The sequence below is a fragment of the Cervus elaphus genome, chromosome 13, assembly GCF_910594005.1.
Source record: "Cervus elaphus chromosome 13, mCerEla1.1, whole genome shotgun sequence".
Classification (NCBI taxonomy): domain Eukaryota; kingdom Metazoa; phylum Chordata; class Mammalia; order Artiodactyla; family Cervidae; genus Cervus; species Cervus elaphus.
In genome coordinates, this window is record NC_057827.1 from 50295032 (window position 1) to 50314650 (window position 19619).

The following is a 19619-nucleotide window of genomic DNA, read 5'->3' on the forward strand; positions in this document are numbered from 1 at the left end:
AAGGGTAAATATTGTTTTGTGACATTTTTGTTTCAGTTTTGTGTTGTGTGTGAGAGAGAAGATTGTGTCTTGGGCTACATGTAAAATATATATTTTCACGATGGATCATAGTTTTTTTTATAAAAGGTTTGAAAATGATGTACAAGGCACTGCATATTTTTAAATGCTTAACAAAATTAAAAAACGTCAAGTCTGAAATGGCAGAATTCACTAACTAGAACTGTCGGTTATTGAAAGTTTTTTTTAAATTTTGATCCCCTTCTCAAAATAATGTTCAGTGCATAAAATTCAATTAAATCAAAATCGGTTTTATTGAAATAAAATTATGAAGGTATGACATCGTGATATATTAATGCACTAATACATTAAATAACTATCAAACAGCAAGTCTATTAAAAACTCTAATTTCAAAGTAGTGATAACTATAAATAATATTTTTGAAATGTGACCTGAAAATGTGGTTTCTATGGGCACAAAGTCTCAAGAACCACTAATACTACTACTGAAGATTGTTGCCTGTGTTCATAATTGTAAGAAATACTGTATTTACATGAGAGTGAAAAATAAAGATGAAAATTTTTTCCCATCCTCATGTTAAGAATCCATGCTTTGAAGCAATGTTATTTGATACAAATCCTAATTGGTTATTGTTATGGGTTGAATTGCGTCCCTCACGAAAATATATTGAAGTCTTAACCCCTCGTGCCTCAGAGTGTGCTCTTATTGGGGTCTAAATAAGGTCTTTAACAGAGCTAATCAAGTTAAAATGAGATCATTAGCATGGGCTCTAACCCATTATGACTGAAGTTTTTATAAAAAGTAGAAAGTTAGCCACAGAGACTCAGGCATAGAGGGAAGATTATGTGAAGACCTGGGGCAAAGACAGCCTTGTGCCTGGGGAGATGTAAAATATCTACAAGCACGTGAATACCAAGGATTGGCGCAAACACCAAAAGCTAAAAGAGGCACCAGGAGGATTCTCCCTAACAGCCTTCATGGAAGACACAGTCCAGCTGAAACCGTGACTTTGGACTTGTAGCCTCCAGAACTGTGAGATAATAAATCTCTGTTGTTCTAACCCCCCTAGTTTGGGTACTTTGCTACAGCAGCTCAGGAAACTAACACAGTTACCGAATTTCAAGTATGTTTGGTTGATGACTGACCATGGGGAAATCATTTGCTTGCAATTAGAATCAGTAGGTATGTGGGCAAGCAGAACCCTGGTAGTAGTTGAGGATGTCCAGTCCTTTTTTTTTTAAGAGCATGAATATAACAGTCTTTCCTCCCAGGTGGAGCTAGTGGTAAAGAACCTGCCTGCCAATGCAAGAGACATAAGAGATGCCGGTTCCATCCCGGGTCGGGAAGATTACCCTGGAGGAGGAAATGGCAAACCACTCCAGTACTCTTGCCTGTAGAGTCCCCATGGACAGAAGGGCCTGGCAGGCTACAGTCCATAGGGTCACAGAGTTGGGCACAAGTGAAGCGACTTAGCACACACATACATTTTACACTAGTGGATTCTCAGCTGTAATTATGCAATAGAATCATTTGAGTAGCCTCTAAAAATCCCAATCCCCGTCTGATCCCAGACTGATTACTTCAGAGTCACTTGGAGTAAGACTCTGCTTTGGCTTGTTTAAAGCTCCTTAGAAATTCCCTTGTGCAGCCAAGTTTGAAGCCTGCCAGTTAAGATGCACACTTCAGTTAGCTGCATTAAGTTAGGGTTACTTCTTGGGAGAATAACAGAAGTCTTTATTAAGACTGATTAATACTGTGTGGTTTATGCTTAGACCTTGGCTGTTGTGGTATGGTATGTAGTCATTCACCCCATTGATAGGGAGATTTTATGGCACCTTCTCCTGCCTTGAGACAGGTCAGCAGGTGTTCTGTCCTTAAAGGGACAGTGTCCAAGAATGCTGAGGGTGATGTGCTAATCTTGCATAAGTTGACCTTACTTACTGAAAAACAAACCTTGATACTCCTTCTCTTTGCTGAATTGCAGAGGATTATTGAAAGATTTTTGAAAATTACGTGGATTAAACATTTATCTTTCAAAGACTTTTTAAAATCTACATGAATCTAGCAGAGCTAAGTAACCTCCTTTAAATAGTTAACAATTATTGGCTCAAAGATAAGCTTCACAAAGGCCCCTCTCACTGCTACCTTTTTTTTTAATTGCTGATAATGTAGTAAAGCTACAGAGATTTGCAGTTAGACAGCCCTGCCTTGTGTAACCTTATATAAATGAACCTCTCCAAGAGGTTCATTTTATAAAATGAGAATTGTAGTACCTACCACATAGAGGTTTTGTGTTGTTATGGCCAGGCCACACAGCTTGGAGGATCTTAGTTCCCTGACCAGGGATCAAGCCCATGCCCTCATCAGTGAAAGCACAGAGTTCTAATCACTGGACCACCAGGGAATTTTCTAGAATTGTTTTAAGCAACCCTTCACACAGTGTTTGGCTGATTATTAGTGCTCAACCAATGTTAAATTTCTTTTTAAAACAAGAAGTCAGTGAGGTAAGAGTAGAATTAAAAACAATATCACTGAAGCCAAGGAAGGAGATTTTAATTAAAAAAATTTTTTTAAGTCAAATGTTTCTAAATAGTTAAGATTTGAGCAAAAAGTATCCCCTTTGTTTGAAACGAGGTAGCCATTATTGACATCTATAAGAGCAGTTTTAATAGAGTATTAGGTATAGAAGCCAATTTTTTTGTAGGTTCAAGAATGATTTGAGGGAGAGAAGAATAGTAGCTTGAACTATCAGTTTGAGTGATCCTTGAAGAAACCTAAATAAGAAAGGTGTTATGGCTGAGAAGAAAGGAAAGTGGGTTAAGGATTTTGTCTTTTGTTGTTGAAAAATGGCAGACATTTGAGCATGTTTATGACTCATTGGAAAGAGCCAAGAGAGAATTGTTCTAGAACAGAACCCGCCCAAATTTAGGAAGAGATGGAATTAAGAATCTGTAGAAGGGTTTGCCTTGAACAGGAAGATGGTCACCTTGTGCTTATAGACAGGAGTAAAGGAGATAAGAATAGCTATGAATATAAATAAATTTAAGCTCACAGTTAAGTTTCCTTTTTAAGGTATAGAAAACATTCTGTGAGGATATTCAGAAATTTATTTTAAATAGAATAGGAGTAAGATTCCTGGGATGCAGAACTCTAGGACGAGAGAGGCGATTTCCAAAAATAATAAAGTTTAAATTTCCTGGAATCCCAGATTCTAATTTAAGTGAAAGTAAACAGTATTTCTTACACACCCGAATAGATGGTGGTTACAGATCCATACATGAAACATAACTAACTCATAAGAGATAGTACTCTTTTTTTTTCCTTCAAAGTTTCCTCTGCTATAGAAGACGGGGGAAGAGTTCCATATTGATTGTGAAGAAAGCCAGGACTAACTCTGTAATTTTCATGTGTGTTTGCATGTGTGTATGTATATCATAATAGGTAATGTATTTTTTAAATAAAGTTTAAGAAAAAATACACTTTTAGTTATTCAAATTGGTTTTACACATAAATATATATATACCCATGCATGTATACGGTCATGTCAAAGAAAGTTGCTTATCAATAACTAAGAAAAAATACACTGAGAAAAATATAGGAATAGGACAAGAAGCTAGAGCCAGGAGTAAGTCAGCTTGCGTATTTACCATGAAACAGTAAAAGAATAAGCCTCAAGAATAATTCTGTCTTAAACTTTCCAACAGCCAAAGCAAAAGAGGATAGGTGATCAGTCATTAGTGTTAGGGGCATATTAAAATTTGCTAATGACTTTTATTCTTCTTGATATCGACCTTATTCTTTCTAATTTTTTTCTAAAAAGTCATTTTTTTTAGCTGGGTTACACCAAGAGCTACTGTTTATTATAAATGTTTCGTTCCCTGAATGGGAATAGGAATATGGAAGAATGTATTATGAGATTTTCCTATTCTGTTTGTTTCCTTTGAGTCCTAGAAGACTTTGAAAACTGAGAAAAGGAAATGTTGGCCTTTGTGTCCTTTGGCCCAGCTAGTGACGGGGCAGATGAGGTGAATGGGTAGCGATAGTAAACTTACCAGTATAAGTGATGGCTCCTTCACATTAAAGCAGAGAGGATAGCAGGAGACGAATCAGTGTGAAGGTTTAAAAGAAATGGTATTATTACAAAAGTGCTATTAGTAAAGTATTAGTAACTTCCTTTCTGCCAAGTACTGAATTCATCTACAACAGCTTCATTAATGTAAATCTAAACTGTTTCATCAGGGAAGAATCTTAACTTGTAGGAGTTAGATTTGTATTTGGTAATGATTTTTTTCCTGTTCTTTAAACCTGTAGTGCTGCATTCCTAAGCTCAGGAGGCATAATAATAACAAACTCTTTTCTAATCGAGAGAAAGCCTAAGTTTCAATGTTTGCTGATTTTATAGTACTTCTTTATTTACTTCTGCTTAAAAAAAGTGTAAATTCAAGTTTGTAGATAGGAATTAGATCCTGTTGTTCAGTGCCAGTAGACTAGGATTTAATATAATCATAATAGCTGCAGATTATATTTTAAATTTTTGTTGTTTTGTTCAATTCCAAGTGAGAAGTTGTGATGCCTTTCAGAACATGGCAGATTTGACATTCTGGAACATCACAAATATTGAATAGTCTGCTTCATATTTTAAGGTGGTATGTTTCCTCTAATTGTAATAGTATTTTTAAAAAAAATTAAATAGAATGCTTAAATGTTTGGCATAGTGAATACTGGATTAAAAATAAATCCTACTTACTGGGTTCATGACATACTACATTTCTAAGTCATAAAAGCCATAAAGACAGAAGCCATATCAAATGTACTCAAAAAGAGGGTGGGGTGCTTTTTTTTTTTCTACATTCTTCTTATAAATTTTATTTAGTATGTGTCCCTTTTACTTCTTATATATTTTTTTTGTCTTTATATATCCTATCCTTCATAATCAGAAATATGACTGACTGTCACTAGGTGCTGGTTGGGTTTGGGGTGTGTGTGTGTGTGTAATGGTGATGGTGATGCTTTCTCATTCAGTAGTCAGAACTATGCATCAGTAAGAGTCAACGGCATGCAAACCCTAGCCAAGAAGCAACATTTTTCTCAATGCAAATCCCTCGTCAAGAGGGGTTGAACACTCAATCCTGACCTCTTAGTTCTGTGTTATAATTGGACTACCCAGTGACACAAACATTTTGTTATGTCTGTATTTTTATCGGAATTAATTATCGTGGAACTATATTATGGAACAATACTGCCAAAACAGTAATAAAAAATTGAAAGGACTTCTTTGCCATTAACCAAATTTTTTATGACATAGACAAACTCTAGGCTTTCTAGGCTTCAAGTTCTTTAACTTGGACTTGGGGATTTCTCTAGTTCTAATATTCTGTGACATTTCTAACCATTTTGTATGAAGTAGGTTAGATTTTTTGTTTAGTGATGTTTGGGATTAAGAACTAGTTTCTTATACCAGTGAGTTGCACCTGTTTGTGAATTATCTAAGCCACTTACTATGACAATTAGGGAGATTTTTTTTTTATTAATGTTTTTGAAAACTATAAAGTACTATGCCAAGGAAATGTATTAATAGTATCAATGATCAAAATACTTTAAATGTTTTTGCTTTATTGACATATAAGACAACAATTAAATAACTGTGGAGGCTACCAAAATATTTTATGTCTTCTATGACTTTGAATTTAGAAGGAATTTTTTTTTTTAGCATTACCGACTTTCACTGTTTTCTGTGCCTTATTTTAACATACAAGTTCAACATGTATAGCTCTCAACTGCTCCTTTTTATTCTGTAAAATTGTTCAGCTTCCTCTTTTAAGAGCATTTAACAAAATATTTTGCCATTTAATTATCATGGTTAGCAAAAGATCCAGACTTAGAATGGGACTGCTAATTATAGATCCTGGAGTTTGCCATCTATTAACATCATTTTCATCAGCTTGAGAAAAAATTAATTTTGTATTTTGGTAAATAGAAAAGTAAAGTGTTTGCCTTGATCTTGGCACTATCATTAGAGTTCTACAGATGCTTGTTGCCTTCTGCATAGGTAATCTTTGATTTGTCCCTTTTTAAAATTTAATTAGTAATCAAATTTTGCTAGATTTTTTCTTGCAATGTCTCCTTCCTTTGCAAAATTCCTACCTTAGACCAGTCTTATATAATTCATTCCCAGTCTTTTCTAGCTACATCATCTAGTTGTCTCCATTCCTTACTCCTCTTAAGATTTCTGAAACATTATTTTCAACCTTTCAATCAGATATCAGCAGTATTTAGCAATGTCACACTGTGTGTGTGTGTATGTGTGTGTGTGTGCACACTCAGTCATGTCCAACTCTGCAACCCCATGGACTGTAGCCCACCAGGCTCTTCTGTCCATGGGATTCTCCAGGCAAGAATACTGGCGTGGGTTCCCATGCCCTCCTCCAGGAGATCTTCCCAACCCAGGGATCGAACCCTTGTCTCTTATGCCTCCTGCATTAGCAGGCAGATTCTTTACCACTGCCCCACCTGGGAAATACCACATTACCTATACAATAAATTCCAGACCCTTTAACCTAATATTTATGAACCTTTGATATTGCTGCCACCTCTATCTCTGGTTTAGTGTTCCACCAATCATCTTTTTATCTTCTGGTTTCATTCATATTTGTGTCACTGGTGCTAGTACACTACCTCACACCTAATAAGCACCCAACAAATATTTGTTATACTAAATTGGCTATTATTTGTAGTATTATTTGTACTCTCAAAATGAATTATTCACTGTTTCTTGGCCATACCCCAAATTTCCCACTTCACTGCTTTCTTTTTATGTCATCTTACTCCTCCTGGAGTTCTCCCAATCTCTGTCTATTAGATTCTTACTGAGCCTTCAGAACACAATTTAAGAACTATTCTGGTAATCTTTTTCTGATCTTCTCAACCAGAAGTGATCTCATTCACCTGTATAACACCTTTATGAATATTTCTCTTAATTTCCCTTCTAAGGCTTGCATTTTTTATATATTACAAGCCTTCAGTAAATATTTGCCAAGCAAATGAATAGACAGTCAAATTTAACACTAAACTGAAAGTCTCTTCAGATTAAAACTTTCTTCTGTAGAGTGATAGTGTGTGCAATGCACATAATAAGAACTCAGTGATGAGTTAATTGATTGGAAATAACATGGACCTACTTCAGCTTTTCAGTCAGTCATTTGTAGGGCTGTGGGGCAAAACAAGGTCTTTATATGATAAAGTATCTTATCTGCAAAGTTTCTTTTCTTTTAGGCCAACAGTGTTCAAATTTGAAAACCATTATCAGTAACATTTGTTTGGATTTTACCTTTCTTAAAATTTAGAATGAAAAAAAAAAAAGGCTTAGGCAGACTGTAAATAGACTTCTAAAGCCATTCTGGAGAGCATTATCCATTACCTAGAAATTTGGCACATGTGTATATTCCTTGAATAAATTCTCACAGGTCCAATTAAAAAAATGTGTAGGAAACAGTTTTTTATTAGGGTTCTCCAGAGATACAGAACCGATAGACTGTTTATGTACAGGGAGGGAGATTTATTTTAAAGAACTGTGTGCTGTACTCGGTCACTTCAGTCATGTCCAACTCTTTACAACCCCATGGACTGTAGCCCGCCAGGCTCCTCTGTCCATGGGATTTGCAGGCAAGAATACTGGAGTGGGTTGCCATGCCCTCCTCTGGGGGATTTTCCCAACCCAAGGATTAAACCCTCATCTCTTATGTCTCCTGCATTGGCAGGTGAATTCTTTACCACTAATGCCAACTGGTAGCTCATGCAGTTGTGGGTACTGGTAAATCTAAAATCTGCAGGGCAAGTCAGCTGGCTAGAGAACCAGGAATGAGTTGTTGTGGTTGTGAGTCCCAAGATGCAGCATTCCTTCTTCCTTGGGAGATCTCAGTCTTTCTCTTAAAGCCTTCAACTGATTGGCTGAGGCCCATCCATATTATGGTGACTAATCTTTCTCCAAAGCCTACTGATCTAAATATTAATCATATATAAAGTATACCTTTACAGTAATATCTAGACTGGTGGATGAACAAACAGCTGAGCACCATAGTCTAGCTGCATTAACACGTAAAATTAATACCTGTGCTTTTCAACAATTAGCTGAGGCTAAATAGAGGCTACCTTCTCTAAAAGGGGCTGGCATTTACCATTTTACCACATTTTCCATCCTGCTTTTGTTGTTTTCAGTTGCTCAGTCATGTCCAACTCTTTGTGACCCCATGGACTGCAGCACACCAGGCTTCCTTGTCCTTCACTATCTCCTGGAGTTTGCTCAAACTCATGTCCATTGAGTCGGTGATGCCATCCTCTGTTGCCCCCTTCTCTTCCTGCCCTCAATCTTTCCCAACATCAGGTTTTCTTTTTTTTTTTTTAATGAGTTGTCCCTTCCCATCAGGTGACCAAAGTCTTGAGCTTCAGCTTCGGCATTGTCTTTCCAATGAATATTCAGGGTTGATTTCCTTTAAGATTGACTGGTTTTATCTCCTTACTGCCCAAGGGACACTCAAGAGTCAATAGTATCTTGCTTACTTCATTCATTTAACAACAGCTGCCTAAATCATGTAGTGACTCCAGATATTCTTTCTTATTTAATTATAAAAGGAGTGTTTGTCCACATATGGACTGGCCCCTGCTACCTTTCTAACTTCATTTCTTAACAGGTGTCTACTCTTACTTTGGTCCAGCCACACCAGGTTTCTTATTATCTCCAACATTCTAAGAATGTTCCCATCACAAAATCTCAACTTTTTTTCTCTGCCTGATCTACAAGCCCACCACCACCACTACAGTGTCACGAGTCAACTTCTCACTTTGCTCAACTTTCTGCTTATATTCCTGGCCACATTATCTAAAATAGTCTACCTCCTTGCTGTATCACACTATTTGTTACTGTCCTGTATTTTTCTTAATAATGGACAAGCCTACATGATACTATAATGTATTTGTGCATTGTCCTCTAGAAATTAAGTTCTGCAAGGACAAGGATTTTGTTTATTTACCACCACATCTTATACCTGAATCAGTGCTTGGAGCGTCTGTAAGGGTCAATAAAAATTTTTCTGATACCCCAGAAACTCAACAGCATGTTTTCTGGAAAGTGGGACTGTGTTTAACAGTTAGGTGTATTATATGTATGTGATGAATGAGAGGAGAGAAAATTTTAACTTGCATTCATAACCTAATTAAGTGTTTGAATTTATGTATATGTGTTACTTTTATATAAAAATGAGTTTGCAAGTTTTGATAAAGTTTTGCAACTTTATTCATAGTAACCTGCACAAATTAAATTTGATGCCTAGAAGTAAATAAGCTTCTATGAAAAATAGGTCTATAATATATATATGTGTGTGTGTATAATTTATTTATTATATCACTGAAGTTCATCTCTTTAATATAGTTTATTAGTGTTGTGCTTTAGAAAACAATGAGACATGTGAGAATGACACCCCAAAGTGGATTCACTTACCTTATGAAATAGATACGTATATACATGATAACTTCACTTATGTTTTAAGTTTGCAAAATATTTTAAACTATTTTTAAAGTACTTTACACTGCAGAAATTCAATCACTTTTATAAAAAAAAAAAGTTAAGAAAATTATTAGCAATTTTAAAAGAAGTATTAACCTGTTATAACATTCTTCTGCTATTTGTTAGAAGTGGGGGCCCAGGACAGTTAGTGAGGGAAAGGATACCTTTTCAAAGAATTCAGTCCTGTTAACATTGGGTTCTGGCCAGAAATGACAATGAAAGGAGAGAATCCCTTCATATTTCCAGAGACTTTGCTCAGTGCAATTAGATTAATTTAGCATAGTTGTATTATAAACATTTTCTCTCACTACATGTGACATATACATTATTGAATGTATTAAAGTTTTACCGACTCTAGTTTGAAATACTGAAAATAAATGGAAATAATAGCTAATAATAAAGACGTGTGTTCAGAAACAGTTTGATTCATTAATTGAAAAAAAGAAAACCAAATATCAAGGTTAACTTACATGGTAACTAGTTACAATAAACTGAGATCTTTGCGCTACTCTTGATTTTTATAAACTTTCTAATGCCGCTGCTGTCATAAAGAGCTTAGTAAACATTGACTGAGGATGATGATGACGATATGGTGATACTTTTAGGACTGGGTGGCACTGGCAGCACAGTCAGATATCCGGGACTTAACATTGTCATTTTGCCATGGGGCCCTTCCACCTGGGCCTCTCCCCAAAGGACAAATGTTTACTTGCAGTTAAGCATTTAAATGTGTAAATATTCCAGTCTTAAATATATATGAAGTAGTTAGAGTCTTCACTCTTTATAGCATGAAGTAGTTGTTCTCTGAAGTTTAAGGTGATGTTCCAAAAGTTTGCAAAGGTCAAAAAAAGGCCTAATTGAATGTTTTCTCTGTAATTCCAAGCCAAAATGTGTTTTATGAACTCAGGTCAATATTAAAATATTTTGATCCCCTTACTATTTTAGACTTCAGATATTTATGAAACTTCCAAATTTATTAGGATCTAATTTACTATTTGCTTCAGTTGTTAAGTTTTAAATGTTGTTATACTCTGTATTTATTCCCTTTGGGCTTTTAATAGTTTTGTGATTGTCAGTATTCTATCATAGTTCCAATTTTTTCCCCAAATAACTGGTTCAGATTAGATCAGAAATAAACAATATTCTGTTATTTCATGAAACAAGGAAGAAATCAAAATCCTAGGTAATAATATTTTTAAATTTAGTTTTATTAGACATCATTGATCTGATAAGTATTTAAATTTGTTTTAATCCATAGAAAGTTTAGCTGTCCTGTCAGGCTTGGTTAGGTCTTCCCTGGTGGCTCAGTGGTAAAGAATCTGCCTGCTGATGCAGGAGATAGGGTTCCTCCCTGGGTCGGGAAGATCCCCTGGAGAAGGAAATGGTAAAACCCACTCCAGGATTCTTGCCTGGGAAATCCCATGGAGAGAGAAGCCTGGCGTGCTAGTCCATGGGGTCACAAAAGAGTCGGACACGACTTAGCAACTAAACAGCTACAAACAGGCTTGGTTAACTAATCTGAACTGTAAAACATAAAATTTTTCTAAAATATCAATTATGTGGAAACATGTGAGAATTGAGATTTTGATCTGGAAAGTCACACTGTTGGCTCATAATTGAGGAGTATACATTTCTGATTGGTTTCATTTGTTTTTGTTTTGTTTTGTTGTATATGATTTGAAATTGAAATAATCACTCAGTCACTTATTCTACTCTGTTACTTGAAAACTAAGTGAAACCAGGGAGTCAAGTATTAACTTTTGACTTTAATAGATATATGTTTTTTGGTTTTTATTAATAATTAGTGACATGATTAAAAGGTGATATAAATAGACTTCAATTATAATTTATATGAAGAAAACCATTTATTTCTAAATCTGAGTTAATTGGACCTTTATTTTTTTGTAAAGTTTGTGTTTTGCAATTATTCTTTTAGTACAACAATAGTGTTTTAATTCCTAGCTAACAGTGTAATAAGACAGATGGTGTAGATTCTGATCCTAGCTAAGGTGACCTTTGATAGGTAATAACTGTAAGCCTCAATTTCCTGACCTGTAAAATTGAAATTATAGTAATAGCTGTTTATATTGTTTTCAAGAAAAATAAGAATAAAATAATAATTGTCAAATGTTTTGTATCGTACCTGAGTACAGCTTTTAAGTAATACGTGTGAACCACTTTGTCAATAAAGGTCCGTCTAGTCAAGGCTATGGTTTTTCCAGTGGTCATGTATGGATGTGAGAGTTGAACTATAAAGAAAACTGAGCGCCGAAGAATTGATGCTTTTGAACTGTGGTGTTGGAGAAGACTCTTGAGAGTCCATTGGACTGCAAGGAGATCCAACCAGTCCATCCTAAACGAGATCAGTCCTGGGTGTTCATTGGAAGGACTGATGTTGAAGCTGAAACTCATTTGAAGAGCTGATGCGAAGAGCTGACTCGTTTGAAAAGACCCTGATGCTGGGAAAGATTGAGGGCAGGAGGAGAAGGGGATGACAGAGGATGGGATGGTTGGATGGCGTCACCGACTCAATGGACATGGGTTTGTGTGGACTCTGGGAGTTGGTGATAGATAGGGAGGCCTGGCGTGCTGCAGTTCATGGGGTCGCAAAGAGTTGGACACGACTGAGCGACTGAACTGAACTGATTGTTGTTACGATACCTATGCTGAGTTTATAGTGATCCAACATTCACGTTTCTTTGAGAATCTGTTAATGCATATTAAATATTTTTAGTGTTTTGGCTCAAAATGCAGTATTGTGACTGCAATATGGAATCATTTGTTTTTTCTTTGGGGACAAGTTTTCATTGGAATTAAAAGGTTAATTTTTTCTTTCTCATTACCGGACATTTAAAAAATACATAGTCAAAGTGGTATGTTTCAATTTAGATTTGGCCCTTTTTGATTAACAGTTTATTTTCAGGTGTTTTTCTTCACACAGGAGAATTTTAAAGTTCAGAAATCTATTGAGAATTTAATAATTTTTTCATTTTTTCTACTCTATTAAAAACATATTTTTCATGGAGTACACATTCAAAATATACCATGTTTTCTGTTTTATAATCTACTCCAGAAAATAATCAGGATGTACTTTTAAAGCTATGTTCCTGATTCTATCTTGTACTTTGGAATTCAATACAAACATTATCTTCTTGAATCCCTTGAATCCCTTCAACATCCTTGTGAGGTATTATTGCTTTTTACAGATGAGGAAACTGAAATACAGAGCTATAAACTAACATGCCCTAGGTCACATCAGGGCCAATAACAGAAGTATAAATATTACGTAACCCATCTTATACTTGGGCCTTCTGCGCTATCTGCCAGACAGCTTCCCCCTCCCTTGCCTCTCAGAAATAATGCTAAGGTAGAACTGGTACTTCAGCATTATTTTTCTGATTTGGATATGCTTGGTATGTTTATCACATAAAACATGCCTCCAAGCGCACGTTAAAGACATGTTAAAATGGTAAAAGAACCTGACCTGCTGTGGAGTTCAACAGTCTTTGTCTGTGTTCAGCCAAACTCTGCAAATTACAACCGCGGTCAGTGTCTGGATTTATAAATAGACTACCTCTGAATTTTTTTTTTGAGAACCTTTAAGCTCTAGCATTATATCATGTGTCAAACAACAAAGGTAATACTGTGCCTGAAAGTAATTTTATCCAAACATTTATTTTCATTTATATGTTGTGGTATTGTTATTCTATCAGTGCCCGAGCATAATCACTAACATTAACCAAATAGTCATTTTCAGTTTCAGGAACCTACTATATGCAGAGGATTGTGTAGTCTCCTATAGTAAATAGAGTAACAAAGGGTAAGATACAATTATTACCCTGAAATAAATATAATTAGATAGAAAAAAGAAAATGAACATATAAGATTATAAACTTTTAAATAAAGTGATTGGACATTGCCATAGAAAGTGAAGTGAGAAATCTTTGCAGACTAAAATAAAGTTTTATGAAATGCCTGGAAATTGAGATATGAACAAATAAGATTCTGAAAGAAAGAGAGGAGAAAGAAAAGGGGCATTCTAGCCTAGAAGAACAGTATAAGCAAACTGAAGAAGGTGTAATGAGCATTCAGTTCAGTTCTATCACTCAGTCATGTCTGACTGTTTGCGACCCCATGGACTGCAGCACACCAGGCTTCCCTGTCCATCCCCAATTCCCGGAGCTTACTCAGACTCATGTCCATAAAGTCAGTGACCCCATCCAACCATCTCATCCTCTGTTGTCCCCTTCTCCTCCTGCCCTCAATCTTTCCCAGCATCAGGGTCTTTTCCAATGAGTCAGTTCTTCACATCAGGTAGCCAAAGTATTGGAACTTCAGCATCAATCCTTCCAATGAATATTCAGGACTAATTTCCTTTAGGATTGACTGATTTGATCTCCTTGCAGTCCAAGGGACTCTCAAGGATCTTCTCCAACACCACAGTTCAAAAGTATCAGTTCTTCGACACTCAACTTTCTTTATAGCCCAACTCGCACATCCATACATGACTACTGGAAAAACCATAGCCTTGACTAGGTGGACCTTTTTCAGTAAAATAATGTCTCTACTTTTTAATATGCTGTGTAGGTTTGTCATAGCTTTTCTTCCAAGGAGCAAGTGTCTTTTAATTTCATGGCTGCAATCACCATCTGCAGTGATTTTTGGAGCCCAAGAAAATAAAGTCGCTCACTGTTTCCATGGTTTTCCCATCTATTTGCCATGAAGTGATGGGACCAGATACCATGATCTTAGTGTTTTGAATGTTGAGTTTTCAGCCAGCTTTTTCACTCTCCTCTTTCACTTTCATTAAGAGGCTCTTTAGTTCCTCTTCACTTTCTGCCATAAGGGCGGTATCATCTGCATATCTGAGGTTATTGATACTTCTCCCTCAATCTTGATTTCAGCTTGTGCTTCATCCAGCCCGGCATTTTGCATGGTGTACTCTGCTTATAAGAAAAATAAGCAGGGTGACAATATATAGCCTTGACATACTCCTTTCCCAATTTTGAACCAATCTTTTATTCCATGTCTGGTTCTAACTGTTGCTTCTTGTCCTGCGTACAAGTTTCTCAGGAGGCAGGTAAGGTGTTTCCATCTGTTTCAGAATTTTCCACAGTTCATTGTGATCCACATAGTCAAAGGCTTTAGCATGGTCAATAAAGCAGAAGTAAGTAGATGATTTTTTGGAATGCCCATGCTTTTTATATGATCCAGTGGATGTTGGCAATTTGATCTCTGGTTCATCTGCCTTTTCTAAATCCTGCTTCTACATCTGGCAATTCTGTGTTCATATGCTGTTGAAGCCTAGCTTGAAGGATTTGGGGCATTAACCTTTCTAGCACATGAAATGAGTGCAATTGTACAGTAGTTTTAACATTCTTTGGCATTGCTTTTCTTTGGAATTGGAATGAAAACTGACCTTTTCCAGTCCCGTGGCCACTGCTGAGTTTTCCAAACTTGCTGACATATTGAGTGCAGCACATTAACAGCGTCATCTTTTAGGATTTGAAATAGCTCAGCTGGAATTCCATCACCTCTGCTAGCTTTGTTCATAGTAATGCCTCCTAAGGCCCACTTGACTTTGCACTCCAGGCTGTCTGGCTTTAGGTGAGTGACCACACCATCGTGGTTATCCAGGTCATTAAGACATTTTTTGTATAGTTCTTCTGTGTATTCTTGCCACCTCTTCTTAATCTCGTCTGCTCTGTTAGGTCCTTGCCATTTCTGTCCTTTATTGTGCTCTTATGTGCATGAAATGTTCTCTTGGTATCTTCAATTTTGTTGAAGTTACCATTTTTTATACTTCTAATATGTGTGTATATATATGATGTCTATTTTTTTAGAACATGAATCATTCCTTCAGTTTTCACATGCTCCGTTTTATTGGTTATAAATATTTATAGTAGAAAATCCAAAAATATAAAAATAGAAATGAGCTTCAGTTCCACTACTCTTTTCATATTTTGGAATGTATCATTCTAAACATTTCTCCTGTCACTAGCTATACAGTACTTTTTTTCAAAATGTTTTAGTTAATATTTCTATGCTGATTTGTTACAGTATATATTATACTATAATTCTTACATTATCTGTTACGTCTGTCATACATATTGAACTATATAATAACACTAATTCATCTCTGAGATGCGCTGTAAAGATAAATACAATGAATTCATTTCAGGCATGGGAATATACAGATAGAAAGTAGACCCTCCAAGTTTATAGAGTCACAGAGCTATTACTCATAATAAACTAACTCAAATATAACAAAGTTTTAATTATCATTAAAGTTAACATTTTATAGCCACCAGGATGGCTATAATTTTTTTAATGGAAAATAACAAATATTAGCAAGGATACAGAAAAAAAAACCTTTTATGCTTTGTTAGTAGGAATGTAAAATGGTGCAACAACTGGAAAATATTTGGGCAGTTGCTTAATAAGTTGATTACAGAATTAGCATATTGCCCAGTATTCCTGAGTATATACCCAAAATAATTGAAAACAGATAGTTAAACAAAAGCTAGTACATGAATATTCATAACAGAATTGTTCACAATAGCCAAAAAGTAGAAACATCTGAAATGTCCATCACTTGATAGACAGTATGTGGCATATCCATACAGTATTCTTCAGTCATAAAAAGGAATGGGATGCAGGTACATGCTACAGTATGAATGAACATGCTACGCAAAGAAAGCCACATACAAAGGTACACATTGCATAATTTTTTGGACAAGAATTATCCAAATTTATGGAACCAGAAAGCAAATTAGTGGGACTGGAAATAGTGAGGAATGGAAAGTAAGTGCTAAATGAGTACAGGATTTCCTTGGGGGTGATAAAAGTGTTCTGGAACTAAACAGTGAGATGATTATACAACGTTGTGACTATACTAAATATAACTAATAGCGTATTTCATGTTATGTTTGTTCTCAGAAAAACCCACACCCTTGCAGACTGAAACCAGCAACCTATAAAAAGAATTCTTTATCATGACCAAGCAAAGGTGGGCTTCCCAGGTGGTGCTAGTGGTAGAGAACTCTCCTGCCAGTGCAGGAGACATAAGAAACACAGGTTCCCTCCCTGGGCCGGGAGGATCCCTGGTGCAGGGCACTCTAGTGTTCTTATTGGGAGAAGCCCATGGACAGAGGAGCCTGGTGGGCCGTAGGGTCATAAAGAGTCAGACACGACTAAAGCAGCTTAACACACATACACACACACACACACACAAGCAAAGTTGGTTTAACACCTGAAAATCGATAAATGGAATACACTTTATTATTTTGCTAGGACTGCCATAACAAAATACCTTAGGTTAGGTAGCTTAAACAATGAAAATTTATTTTCTGTCAGTTTTGGAGACCAGAAGTTTAGGATAAAGGTGTCAGAGGTCTGATTTCTTCTGAGGTCTATCTCCTTGACTTGCAGATGTCCACCTTGCTGAGTTCTCACATAGCCTTCCTCTTTGTGCACACATCCCTGATGTCTCTTGCCTGGAAAACCCCATGGATGGAGGAGCCCCGTAGGCTGCAGTCCATGGGGTCGTGAAGAGTCTGACACAACTGACCAACTTCACTTTGACTTTTCATTTTCATGCATTGGAGAAGGAAATGGCAACCCACTCCAGTGTTCTTGCCTGGAGAATCCCAGGGATGGCGGAGCCTAGTGGGCTGCCGTCTATGGGGTCGCACAGAGTCGGACACGACTGAAACGACTTAGCAGCAGCAGCAGCAGCCCTGATGTCTATCTCTGTATGTCCTGATCTCTTTTTATAAGGTCACCAGTCAGGTCATATTAGAGGCTACCATAACATCCTCATCTTAATTATCTCATTAAAAATTCTGTCTCCCATGCAGTCACGTTCTGAGGCATTGGAAGTTTGGTGGGAGTTAGGACTTCAACATGTGAATTTGGAGGGTATAGATTTCAGTCATCACACTCCAAAATTTGTCCTTCTCCCATTCAAAACTCATTCATCCTCATCCCAACAGCCCTGAAGTCTTACATCATCCTTCTAAGTTCCAAATCTCTTATAAACCAATGGTGAACAGAAACTTGAGGTATGATTCAGCCCAAGGCAAAATTCCTCTCCAGCTATGAAACTGAAACCCCACAGGTTATCTGCTTCCAAAATATAGTGGTGGGACAAGCATAGGGTAGACATTTCCATTCCAGAAAGAAGAAAGGGGATCACAGGTCCCAGTTAAGTCCAAAACAGGCTTTAAGGTTCCAGAATAATCTTCTTTGACTCAGTGCTCTATCCTTCAGGCCTCGTGCAGTAACAGCCCAACCTCCAGGCCTTCTAGGATGGCTAAGTCACCACTTCACCCTGGGTGGGAACCTGGCCCCCCTAAGCTAAAGAGGAGACAGTGGTGCTCCCTGGACCTGTAGTCCTGACCCCTGTACCACCTGCAGGGTCACTCTTCTCTTTCCTGAAGGATGGCACATGTGCAGCAAGAAGGATATATCTATTATCCCATCCTACAGAGTTCCAGAAGTCTGATCTCCTCACTTCATTTTGTTCTGTCTCTGTTCCCTTTAGTCTAGACTGACAGTGTTTCTCCTGATGTAACCCCATGTTTATTCCTAGCTTCTGCAGAGGTGGCTGATTAAACCATGAATCACACCTGTAATCACTTTATGGCATTTCTGTCCTATCTCATTGTTCTCGCCAGAAGACACTTCCTCAGTTTTAGCAGTATGGATAGGCTGTGAATTTTCTCAATCTTCAAGTTCTGGTGCCTTTTACTTAACAATTTCTTCAACTGATTCCTCTTTTACTCCAAGTAGTGAGGAGAAACCAGGCCACACCTTTAGTATTAGAAATCTCTTCAATTAAATATCCAAGTTCACCACTTAAAATTTTTACTTTCCACGTTATTAGAACACAGTTCAGCCAAGTTGGTTGCCAGTTTAAAACAAGGATCAACTCTATTCCACTTTCTAAAGACACATTCTTTGAATCCATCTGAGACCTCACCAAAATCATCTTTTAACATCCATGTTTTTTTCCAGCTATCTCTTCAGAGCAATGTAGGTTTTTCTAATATGCATCTCAAAACTCTTTTAGCCTCCACCTTTTTTCCAGTTCCAAAGCCACATCTACATTTTTAGGTACCAAAATCTGTATTAAGTATAGATTCTGGTACCAAAATCTATATTAGTTATAAAGAAACAGAACCAATACGATATGTACATATATAGAAAGATTTAATTTAAGGAAACAGCTCATTGGATTATGTGATTAAGGAGACAGACAAATCCAAAATCTTCAGGTGACCCAGTAGTTTGGAGATCTAGGGAAGAGCTAATATTGCAATTCAAGTACAAAGGCCACTAGGCTAAAGAATGAGGGAAAGGTCAAGGTTGCAGTTTAGTTCCAAAAGCAATCTACTGCTAGAATTCCTTCTTGCTTTTTTCTAGTAAGACCTTCATCTGATTGGTTGAGTCCCATGCACATTATTGAAGGTGGTCTGCTTTTACTCAAAGCTAACCAATTTAAATGATAGTCTCATTCAGAAACCACTGTTACATAAAGTCTAGGTGGTCTGATCAACTATTTGAGCACTGTTGACATGTAAAGTTAACCATCATATCCACATACATATGCATTAATATAAAAGTAAATGTAAGCAAAATAATGTAAAATGAATAAAAAACAAACCCACGTGATTACCTCAGTAGATGTAGAAAAAAAGCATTTGACAATATCCAACAACCTTTCATGATTAAAAAAAAAAGACTACAACAGAATAGGTATAGAAAGGAATATTCTCAATCTGAAAAGGGGCATCTATGAAAAACCCACAGATAACATCATACTTAATAATGAAAGTTGGTAACACTCCCCAGATGGATTCAGACTCAACATAATTCCTGTCAGAATTTTGACTTCTGTATAGAAATTACATGTCAAATAGCAAGGGACAAGAATAGTAAAAACAGTCTTGAAAAATAACAAAATAGGCAAACTCACACTTCCTGATTTTAAAACTTACTACAAAGCTACATTAGTTAAAACATTGTGGTGCTAGCATTA

The 19619-nt window shown here is 36.5% G+C and overlaps 1 protein-coding gene across 3 annotated transcripts in view; it reads left to right on the forward strand.

Annotated features, from left to right (window-relative positions):
* MIPOL1 (mirror-image polydactyly 1) overlaps positions 1-19619 on the forward strand; it is a 284447-nt gene that overhangs the window by 188989 nt on the left and 75839 nt on the right. The window lies entirely within an intron of this gene.